At 36.8% G+C, this 11,598-nt stretch overlaps 1 non-coding gene across 1 annotated transcript; it reads left to right on the forward strand.

The window, feature by feature from the left end:
* The first annotated feature begins 4,572 nt into the window (after positions 1–4,572).
* LOC128776370 (U4 spliceosomal RNA) lies at positions 4,573–4,710 on the forward strand. The gene has a single exon (XR_008421435.1). It is a non-coding gene; the product is annotated as a U4 spliceosomal RNA (small nuclear RNA).
* The last annotated feature ends 6,888 nt before the right edge of the window (positions 4,711–11,598 follow it).

Below are 11,598 nucleotides of genomic sequence, written 5' to 3' on the forward strand. Positions count from 1 at the left end.
AGTCACACTGTTCCTCTTGCTGTGATTTTTTTTTTCTTTTTAAACTAGGCACTCTCTCAGTGTGGGAGTTCTTGGCACAAACAAAATTAGCTGCCAGGACCCAGTTAATTAACTGAAAGAAGGCTTCTATTCTGGTTGGTGTCTGAATAGTTATGGGTCTGGGAATGGGGTGCCTGTAAGCCTATGCCTTGTTCATAAAGTAGACTAATATAAAAGAGGGCACATAGATGGGCACAAAAAATTCCCATGAGCCTTTCCACTGCCTTGCTGTTGCATTCCCAGAATGAGGATAAGATGTCTTAAGCTGACCAATCTGAAATTGATGATATACCAATATCTGTGCTTAATAATGATACAGGGACTGGGAAGTGCTGGTAGGTAGAAGTTATATTGTGTTTTGGAAAATACTGATTCTCTGGGGCGCCTAGGTGGCTCAGTCAGTTAAGCGGCCGACTTCGGCTCAGGTCATGATCTCACGGTCCGTGAGTTCGAACCCCGCATCAGGCTCTGTGCTGACAACTCAGAGCCTGGAGCCTGTTTCAGATTCTGTGTCTCCCTCTCTCTGACCCTTCCCTGTTCATGCTTTGTCTCTCTCTGTCTCAAAAATAAATAAACGTTAAAAAAAAATTAAAAAAAAAAAAAAAGAAAATACTGATTCTCTATCTTGCTCCAATCTTATAGAATAAGAATGTCTACATGATGGGGCTAATGAATCAGTGTTTTAAAGAAGTTAGAAGTTATTATATAATTTGGAAGCTTATTAAGGTGCAATCCTAGCTGCAAAAAAAATTCCCTAGCGATCTTTTAAAAAATGCTAATAGGCTTAGCCAGGAAATGTGCTTTAATAAGCAGCAGGGCTGAGAATCCATGGTCAAACAGAGTTAGAGATCAGTATTTATTGAATGAATAAAATGAGTGACTGATTAAAATGTGAACTATTATATATTCACACTCCTTGACAATTCAGATAAGTTCTTATTCTACTTTTTACTGTCTTTAGCTCCTCACTGTGAAGGAAAGATTAAAAAATAAATCCCTCACTTCTACATCATGGTTAGGACAGTTCTCATGATCTCTTGCCCATAATTTCTGTCCTTGTTTTTTGGCCTTTTCCTCCATATTAAAGCTAGAGCTATCTAAAAAGAATCCAGCCAATCATATTATGTGTGTATATAAAAGTTTGTTGGTGTTTTCTTTCATTAGTCCAGATTTTTTTTTTTGTTGTAAGTGACGGAAACTGAACTCAAAACAGTTTAAATGCGGAAAAAAATGATTTATCAGCTAACTAAATACAACAGAGCTGAATCTAGGATTCCATAGGATTCTATTCATTTCCATTTTTCAGTCTAATTTCTCTCTTTGGCTTAATTCTCTGTCACATTTGGCAGGCACAATCTATCTCTGCTTAACACAGTGTTAGCCCCAGCAGTTCAAAGAGCTGGAGGCTGGCAGGAAGAGGTCCACTCAGGTCATATATCTTAGGCATCAATCCATTCTCACTGCCACCTGAGTGCTCAGCTGGAGCCACTCACAAGGGGATCTTCCTTCCCCTCCATATGGTTTGGGCTTCTCATAGCATGGGAGCTAGTCTCCAAGGGGGAGAAGTGAATGCTGCCTGTCCTCTGACAGCTTCAGATAACACTGCTGCATTCTCTTACTCAAAGACCAGATTCACAAGTAGGGGAAGTAAACTCTCTTCTTCATATGAGGAGTGTGTGAAGAATAACATGCACATTTAAGAGGCGGTGGTAGTGGGGTGGGGGAGTCATATAGCTCTTCTTTGAATACCACCTACTGCAGCATAAGTCCAGCTTAATTATTTCCATTTTCTAGTACGTTGTCACAATGTCTGAATGACCCCAGGTGAACTTAATAATTTTCTTGTCTCTCTTCAAGAACAGTGTTTCTGATAGTGTGTTTTACAGATGTGTTGGGAAGCAAATGTGCCATCTATGGAAAATGAAAAAAAAAAGAAATTTTCTTTTGACATATAAGTTTGTGAAGGATTAAACTACCAAACAAATTTTCTCACTGCAGGAATTTTTAGAGTTTGTCATACACTGATATGCATTGCAAACCTCCCAAATGACAGGAGTAAGGAAGTTGGGTAGAGGATGGGGAAGGTTACACAGTAGAGTGTTTCTTAACACATAGGACTTGGAATTCTTTATGTGGAGCAATTTTTTTTTAACATTTTTTTAATGTTTATTCTTGAGAGAGAGCACGAGCAGGGGAGGGTCAGAGAGAGGGAGACACAGAATCTGAAGCAGGCTCCAGTCTCTGAGCTGTAAGCACAGAGCCAGATGTGGGGCTTGAACCCACAAAACCATGAGATCATGACCTGAACTGAAGTGGGACGCTAACCAACTGAGCCCCCCAGGCGTCCTGGAGCAATTTCTCCGATGGATATTCCATAATATAAGCTTCAGAAAACTCTGCCTCAATAGTTTTTACATACCTCTAATGGTTCACTTGTCAGACTTTACTGTAATTCTTTGATTGTCAATTCATACATTACATTGTGAATTCTTAAATCTTGAAAATTTTGTTGTCTTGTTATTTTATCTCCAGCTCTCCCAGGGTCTAGCACATCATAGACATTTATAAAACATTTCAGGAAGAAGAGATTTAGAAAAGAGAAAGCAAATGGAAGGCAGGGAGAATGAAAGCTTTAGAACTTTTCATTATGTAAGCCCAGCTTTGATATATGCAGTTTGGCCATTTATGTCATGCCTGATTCAGCTGTTAGAATTCAGTTCTCCTGTGAAGATTCTTACGGGAGATTTATCATGATTTCAGATCGGCTAAAACCATGTTGCTGCTGCACATTTCTATTATAGTAGGAAGACTAATGATACCCTGAATGATGTTCACATCCTAATATTGAGAACCTGCGATAGGTTACCTGGCAAAGAGAATTAAGTTTGCAGAAGGAATTAAGATTGCTAATCGGCTGACCTTAAAATAGACTACTTTGCATTACATGGATGGGCCCAATTTAATCACAAGAAACCTTAAAATTGGAAGAGGGAGGCAGAAAAGAGAACCAGAGTAATGCAAGGTGACAAGATTTCAGGCAGATGTTGCTAGCTTTGAAGATAGAGGAAGGAGGCAATGAGTCAAGGAATGTAGGTGATTTCTAGAAGAAGCTGGAAAAGACATGGGAATGGACTTTCCCCCTCAACCTTCCAGAAAGAACAGAGCTCTACTATACCTTAATGTAAACCTGAGACCCATTTTGGATTTCTGAACTCCAGAACTGTAAGATAATAATTATCTGTGTCGCTTTAAGTGCCTAAGTTTGTAGTAATTTGTTACAGCTGCCATGGATGATTGCCATATTTTCTAGTTGACTAATAAATAAAAATAAATTATATAGGAGCAAGAATAGTGCAGCCCTGGCTGCACTTAATTTATTTTAATAGATTTAGTTTTAATTACCTTGATGCAACTCTGCAGTGTGTTAGTAAATACACCATAGTCCATTTTGTAAAATTGACTAATCTATATTAATAGATGCTCTCAGTATGGTGTTTGGTCCTGGGCTAATTCCACTATAGCAAAATAAGCATGAGTATTTGTAGAATATGGAAATGGTTATTCTTTAGGTTATATAGTTCTGAGAAACTTTGTATTTTGAGGACAATTTGCAGTTTACAGAGGCAAAACAGGCAACATTTTGTGAGGGAGAAAACAACATAAGCATTTCAAAATAAGAAAATTTTAATAAAGTATAAATAATTCACCCAAAGGATGTTCAATTATTTAAACTCCCTTTCCTGTGATGTTCAGTAAGTCAGGAGTATTACATGCATTTTTGACTTACGATATTTTAAACTTACGGTGAGTTTATTGGACATAACCCCAACATAAGTTGAGGAAGATCTGTACTCTTCTTTTCTCAGGTAGCATAATAAAGAACACATATACATCATTTATCACAGTTTAGATTCCTTTTGATGACAGTAATAGAAGATGCAAATCAAACTAATTGTAAAAGATAAGGAAATATAGTCTCACCTATCTAAAATAGGAGTAAGAACTTTGAAGAAGCTTAATATAGCGAGTCAAATAAATGATTCCAAAAATGTTATATCCCCTTTCAATTCTGCTTCTGTTGTCTTTTTGCATATATTCAGAGCACTGGCTTCAACAAATGTTTTTATATGACAATGCCTATTAAAAATGTGTCTCAAGGAGCCTTGGTGGCTCTTGCTCGGGTCATGATCTCATGTTTCATGAGTTCAAGCCCTACGTCCAGCTCTGTACTGACAGCACAGAGCTTGCTTAGGATTCTCTCTCTCCTCTCTCTGCTCTTCCCCTGCTTGCTTTCTCTGTCTCTCTCTCTCAGAAATAAATAAACTTAAAAATGCATCTCAATGATTGTTTTGATTATTATACTAGGTTTATTTTTATTTTTAAATTTTTAAATTGTTTTTATATTTACTAGATTGAGATGAAAAATATTATAGGTCTTCTCAATTCCATTCCTTTTCAGAAACAGAAAATAAATGGTTATAATGAAAAGTAAGATTTCCCTGAATATACACCTTCTAAAGTTGAAATATTATAAGCTTTGCGCAGTGGCACTATCGTAGCCAATGAGGTTTATCCGAGGCGCGATTATTGCTAATTGAAAACTTTTCCTAAAGTTGAAATATTATAAAGTTAACAATAGAGTTTTAATATTAAATTCTGCATTCTATTTTGCCTCTCACAATTAATTTTCTCAAATCTTCAATTACTTTTGTGGGAGTAATTTCAATGTTTCCCTGTTTTTAAGCTTTATTTTTAATAATTGCAACTCATTAAATCTTAGGAAGCTGACAGTTTCTATTTTTGTTTCATTTCTTGAATAATTTGATTAAAGATTTTCAATTGATTTTGAACAGAATGCAACCAAAATTTGAAGATCTTGTTTTCAAAACAAGTCCAATACCACTGTGGAAATCTTAAGTTGCTTTTCAAAGTAATTCTTGAAATTTAAACCATTGCTAAAATCCAGCTGATGGTGGGAAGAAAAGAGAAAGCACAAACTCATACTGAAAAGTTTTTTTAATGCAACATCAACTTAATTATACACACACACAAATTGAGTCTTTTTTAATCTCTGTACATAAAGTAAGTATACATTTTGACTATAATTATTTCAACACAATCATTAATTTGTGTCCTATAAGAAATTCCAAGTGTATTTCTGGTCAATAGTTATTTGTTGTTGTTGTTGTTTATTTGTTTGTTTGTTTAATTTCAAAAAGACCAATGATTGTACCATAATACTGTGCTCTAACAAATTAGTATTTCATATTTTTTATCATTGCAAAAACTAAATATTTTAGCTCTGATACTGAGTACTTTAATAGCATTCACACTGGTGTTATGTATTTAAAGAAAATGAATTTGTATAACTTTACTTGAATCCCATGAATTGGATGATAAAACTGAATCCATTACTGGAATTAACTGATTTTCTACGGAAGCATCTGATAACATTGATATACTACTTGTATCATTTAACTGTGCAGTTCTGCTAATGGAATCAATGGTGTCATCTATTCCTTCACTTTTCTTATCTGCTTAAGAAAAAGTCAGTAGATCTAAATGAAAAGTCATATTTTATGGCATATTATATTAATGTCTTTTCTGAAGCTGGACATACCTGTCATTTATGGCTCACTTTATTTTATTTTTCAAAATTAAAACATTTTTTTCAATGTTTATTTATTTTCGAGAGAGTGCGATCAGGGGAGGGGCAGAGAGGAAGGGAGACACAGAATCTGAAGCAGGCTCCAGGCTCCAAGCTGTCAGCACAGAGCCGGATGCTGAGACCTAACCCATGAATGGTGAGATCATGACCCAAGGCAAATTTGGACGCTTAACTGACTGAGCCACCCAGACGTCCCTATTTTTCAAAATTTTAATTTAAATTCTAATTAACATATAGTGTAATACTGGTTTCAGGAGTAGAGTTTAGTGATTCATCACTTTCATATAACACCCAGAGCTCAATACAACTGCCCTCCTTCATACCCATCACCCATTTAGCCAATTCCCCACCCACCTCCCCTTCATCAACACTCAGTTTATTCTCTAGTTAAGAGTCTCTTATGGTTTGCTTCCCTCTTCCCCGCCCTTCCTCTATGTTCATCTGTTTTGTTTGTTAAATTTTTGTGGTTTGTTTAAACGGGTAACACTTTTGAAATAAATACTGATGCTGTTTCTGAAGATTTATGTTCTCTAGCTTTCCTTTCCTGATAGTAAATGGTAAGAAATACCAAGCCAATATTTTATTCAACTTAAACATTTACCAACTTTTGAGAAATAGAAATTCTGGAAATAATTTTTTAAATTAATTCATTTATTTTGAGAGAGACAGAGACAATGCGAGCAGAGAAGGGGCAGAGAGAGAGGGAGAGAGAGAGAGAATTCCCAGCAGGCTCTGCACTGTCAGCTGCAGAGCCAGACGCAAGGCTTGGACTCATGAACCGTGACATCTTAACCTGAGCTGAAACCGAGGATCAGTCACTTAACTGACTGAGCCACCCAGATGCCCCTGGAAATAATTTTTTAATTGTCTAGCTATTGCTACCAAAAGAGTTTATTGCAATAATAAAATAAAATAAAATACCATCAAACAATAAATTAGGTAAGTATCTATAGATTTACAAGATTCAATAAATATAAAAAACACAGCAGGAATGGTAAGACTATTCTATTGATTAGACTATACAGTTATTGATTAGACTATTGATTAGACTATACAATTACTATTTTTTGCACATTTCTCAGGTACACATCAACCTACAATTTCACATTGACTTGACTAACTGAAGGTCTCATGGATTCCATCAAAAGTCATAGCACTAATCCTGTCATAAATGGCTGTATTCAAGTGGCCAGTAGGGGGCAGCTAATCAAAGACTTCTCCCACTACGGCTCTCAACCTGAAAAGTGTAGCTGTTTGCTAGTTGTCCTATCATAATCATTCTATTTTATCAGAAAATATTATGCATTCTTCTCTTGCAAGGGACATGTTATATTATCTGGAAAAGGAGAGAGGAAAAAGGCTGGTAATCTGATAGCCATGTGTTAAAGTTAGAACAGTGTTCAGTGCACATGAGTGTTATCCATTATTGTACAAGATCATGGCAGGAACAGGAAGTAAAATTTTAATGCAACTATTATTAATAATGCATTACCAAAAAATGAAAAACCTAAGACAAATGTCGAACTGAACAGGACTTGAGACAATAGGCATATATTTCAGACAAACTTGGGTAAATATTCACCTATATATTATGTTTGTTGTGATTATTAATTTAAACTATGTAAACAAATTGTAAAGGTTGAAAAAATAAAAAAAATGCAAAACACTAAACCTCACATTTATGTTAATGATGCCTACTTTTACTATTTCTACTGTGCTAACATGGTTCAGATTTCAAATTTCCAGATCAGTCTGAAGCAGGTATAAAGGCAAAAGCATATCAGTGAGTCTTATGGAATGGAATCAAATCTGACTCTGCCAACCCTTTGCTCTGTGACCACTGTCACAGAAACTGTTTCTCTGAAATGCAGCAATATGGGGATGATAGTGCTGCCATTAAAGAGGTTTCATAAGAATAGCATAAGTGAGGGGTGCCTGGGTGGCTCAGTCGGTTAAGCGTCCGATTTTGGGTCAGGTCATGATCTCGCGGTCCGTGAGTTTGAGCCCCGCGTCAGGCTCTGTGCTGACAGCTCAGAGCCTGGAGCCCGTTTCAGATTCTGTGCCTCCCTCTCTCTCTGATCCTCCCCCATTCATGCTGTCTCTCCCTGTCTCAAAAATAAATAAATATTTAGAATAGCATAAGTGAATGATAATGAAATTTTAATATTATTGTATTAGTTTAATAATTTATTTTTCCTCTGTATGCCCCTCTTCCTTCACTTTTATGTCAAGAGTGTGATGCTACCCATCCAACTGCATTAGAAAGATTAAAAATCCCCACGTGAGGCTCCGTGCTGACAGTGTAGAGCCTGCTTAGAATTCTCTCTCCTTCTCTCTGCCCGTGCCCCACTCAGTCACTCCGTCTCTCTATCAAAATAAATAAACTTAAAAAAACTTTAAAAAAAGAAGAAAGACTAAATTAGAGGTAGTGGCTACCTATATGAAATCTCTCTTCTCTAATTTTTCCTGGAATGGGAACCTACTTAAGTGTTGGCAAAAGTATCTATAATCAGTCTATACTGAACATAACAGTTGGTAGATTTGTGGAAGAAATGCCACTGTTTAAAGGTCTAATGGTACATTTTGGATTCTGGGACTCCCAGTGTAGTCTCGGCAATGTCTGGGACTCTTTTTTTTTCTTTTTCCAATTGTGGGCATGAAGAATTAGGAGGCCAGTTTAGGGAAGGAAAATTGTGTATGTCAAAATGTCATAGTTTTTTTTAAAGACACTAGGATTCAAAAAAGCGCAAAGTAACAGTTCCTTTGTGTTTCTCCAGAGATTGACTTTTGTTGAATCTAAATGACCTTGTGACACGTAAAACAAGTGAATTACCAGATATAGAAAGATTTCGCAAAAATCATTAAATAAAATAAAATAACTTGATGCAAAAGCAAGGGTTATAAATATGTCATTCATAGAAAAAGAACCCTGAAATGTTATTACATATGTGAAAAATTTCTCAACCCTGCTGATCTAGGAATGGCAAACATGAGACAAACAAAAATGAAACACACAAATATGACACACCATTTCACGCCCATCAGAGCAGCAAAAATAAAGTTTAACAGTAGCAAGTGTTGGCGAAGATGTGGGGAAATGGAATCAAAGTGATGTTAACACATTGCAAAGCGATTTGACAATGCTTAGTAAAATTGATAATGTGCAAACCCTATGAGTAAGATTTGTATTTCTGGGCTTATATCCCATAGAAATTCTCTAACATGTATAATAGAATATCTGTGCAAGAATATTTGCGGCAACATTGTTAATAATAGTAAAACACTAAAACTTACCAAAATCTGATACTGAAAGGATGAAAAAATGAAACAAGAGGGGCGCCTGGGTGGCTCAGTCGGTTAAGCGGCCGACTTCAGCTCAGGTCACGATCTTGCGGTCCGTGAGTTCGAGCCCCGCGTTGGGCTCTGGGCTGACGGCTCAGAGCCTGGAGCCTGTTTCCGATTCTGTGTCTCCCTCTCTCTCTGCCCCTCCCCCGTTCATGCTCTGTCTCTCTCTCTGTCTCAAAAATAAATAAACGTTAAAAAAAATTAAAAAAAAATGAAACAGGATACGTTGCTATTTGAGAGAAATAGCAATTTGAAGAATGATGCATCAAATAAGTATATTTGCCAAGTTAAAACCCTATATAACACTATAAATTAACTCACGTAAGTGGGTGTTGCCTATCTATATATCAGTATATATCTATCAGGAATCTTTATGCAGTCATAAATCTATCCATCTTTCTATCAGTCAGTCCACAGATATATCCATCTGTATTTTTTAACAAACTAGAATTATACCCATCAAATTTGTAAACATAGTTGCCCAGGCATGAGAAGGAAGTTGCCTGGGATGGGATGAAACAATAAAGGAAAACACACTTTAACTTTATCCATAATATATATATTTTTGCAGTTAGAAAAACAGACACAGCAAATTTCACAAAAATAACTAGTGTCTATTTTAGGTGCACATACAATTATAAGTTACACCATTCTTCTTTTTATTTTAATCTTCTTTCTTATTTTCTAAAAACAATGCTTTAAATGAAAGAAATCAATATATACAATGCTGGAATTTTAGCCCTTGAAATCTGAATGTATTTTTATTGACTAGAGAAGGCAAACATGGTCATGTGTTTGCAACATCTGCAATGAGCTAATGGGGCAACTCATAAGGGAATGGAATTTGGCATTTGTCCAGAGGACCCAGATCTACACAAATCTTGTCCTGTTAATTCTGTCTGCAGTGAGAGAAGTGGCTCTAAGAAATAAAGTAATTATGGCAGATCAGAGGTAGAGGAGAACTCAAGAAACCATCCAGGATGATCCTGTCATTTGAGTGATGAAGAAACTGAGGTCCAGGCAACAGAAGGAACTTGGCAAAAATGACATTGGCAATCAGTTCTCTGGACTTCCAGGTAAGCACACCACACAGAATTATAGGTGTTGTCTTCTGGGGACCCAAATTACTTGTTCCTACTCCAATGACTTTTGCTTCTGGGCAAAAGCAATGAAGTCAGTATCAATGCTAATTAACCATTTCTGTATTCTGCCCTGAGCCAGATAGCCAGGGTGCGGACATCAGCAAGGATCTACCTCAAGGTCTGAGCTTCTATCAGCTGCCAGTTCAGCTCAAGGGAGCCCTCCCCCAGCTCTGCCCCCAGTCCCTACATCCCCATGCCAGCTGCGTCTCTTATGGCTTTGGCTTCACTCTCATTGATTTTGGGAAAGCTTGAAGGGCAAAGTTTCTTCTTGAGAGATGCAATGTTGCAGGGCTTGGGAGGCCTGGAATGGGCTTATTAATAAAGGCTGGTATTAATTAAGAGAAGGTCAAGGGGGTTTAAACACCTATTGCTCTGGAAGGACAACTTGGCATGAAGTGAGTGACTGTTATTGATTAAGCATTTTGATTGCCTGCTTGGATAGTCAATCAATAGTAAAGAGTCAGATTCTTCAAAATATTAAACAGACGAAGACAAGGATTTTAGATTGGGGCTTGAATTCCTAATGTTTTGGTAAAAAGTTAGGAAGAAAGCTCTTTGCATCCAGGTGAATTACAGGAGAGTAAGTGGAGGCAGAGTGATGGATTATTGAACTACTTGAAAAGCAATAGTTGCTGCCTGTGGCTTTTGTAATTCACTCTGTGAACATGTATCCTGAGGCTTGTGGTAAGAGTACATCAGATGTAATGGGTACTTTTTCAGCCTCAGAATGTAAGGGAGATTTTTCTTCCAATTAAGGATAGGAAAGCAGCTCCTTAATGAAGAATCTATTTCAAACGTTAAAGGAAGGTAGTAACAATTTATCGTTCTCATTTTATAACTGAAAATAGCCCAACAATCCTAAAAATAGTGCTTCTAAGCTCTAAAAGAGAGGCTTTGTCAGGACTGAAGGATCGTGCCATTTCTACCTCCGGAGGTGAGAGTTTGCATTTATATGGTGCTTAGTAGGGACTAGGCAATGTTGACTCATTTATTTCTCACAATAAACCTCTGAGGCATGTACTAATACATCTTCATTTTATAGATGGGGAAAAGATCATATAAAGATTATTTCGCCTGATGTCACTCAGCTGTCAATAGCAGAATTATGGTTTGAATTGAGGAAGTCTGTATTCCTAACCACTCAGCTAGTAATTTTTAAATTTTAACTCACATGGGAATCACCCTGAGGCCTTGTTAAAACATAAAATACTGGACTTCATTTCCAGGTTTAGTAGGTCTGGGGCGGGACCCAAGAATTGACTTTCTAACAAGATCCAAGTTAATGCCAATACTGATAGTTTAAGATTTAGGCTTTGAGGACCACTGCACTAGACTCTGTGTGCCATTTCTTTGCTCCCTAAGCTTCTACAAGTATTCACCCTGTAAGTGGTACACATGACTCTC

The sequence above is a fragment of the Panthera pardus genome, unplaced genomic scaffold (genome assembly GCF_024362965.1).
Source record: "Panthera pardus isolate Hobbes unplaced genomic scaffold, ASM2436296v1 HiC_scaffold_12, whole genome shotgun sequence".
NCBI classification, from domain to species: Eukaryota; Metazoa; Chordata; class Mammalia; order Carnivora; family Felidae; genus Panthera; species Panthera pardus.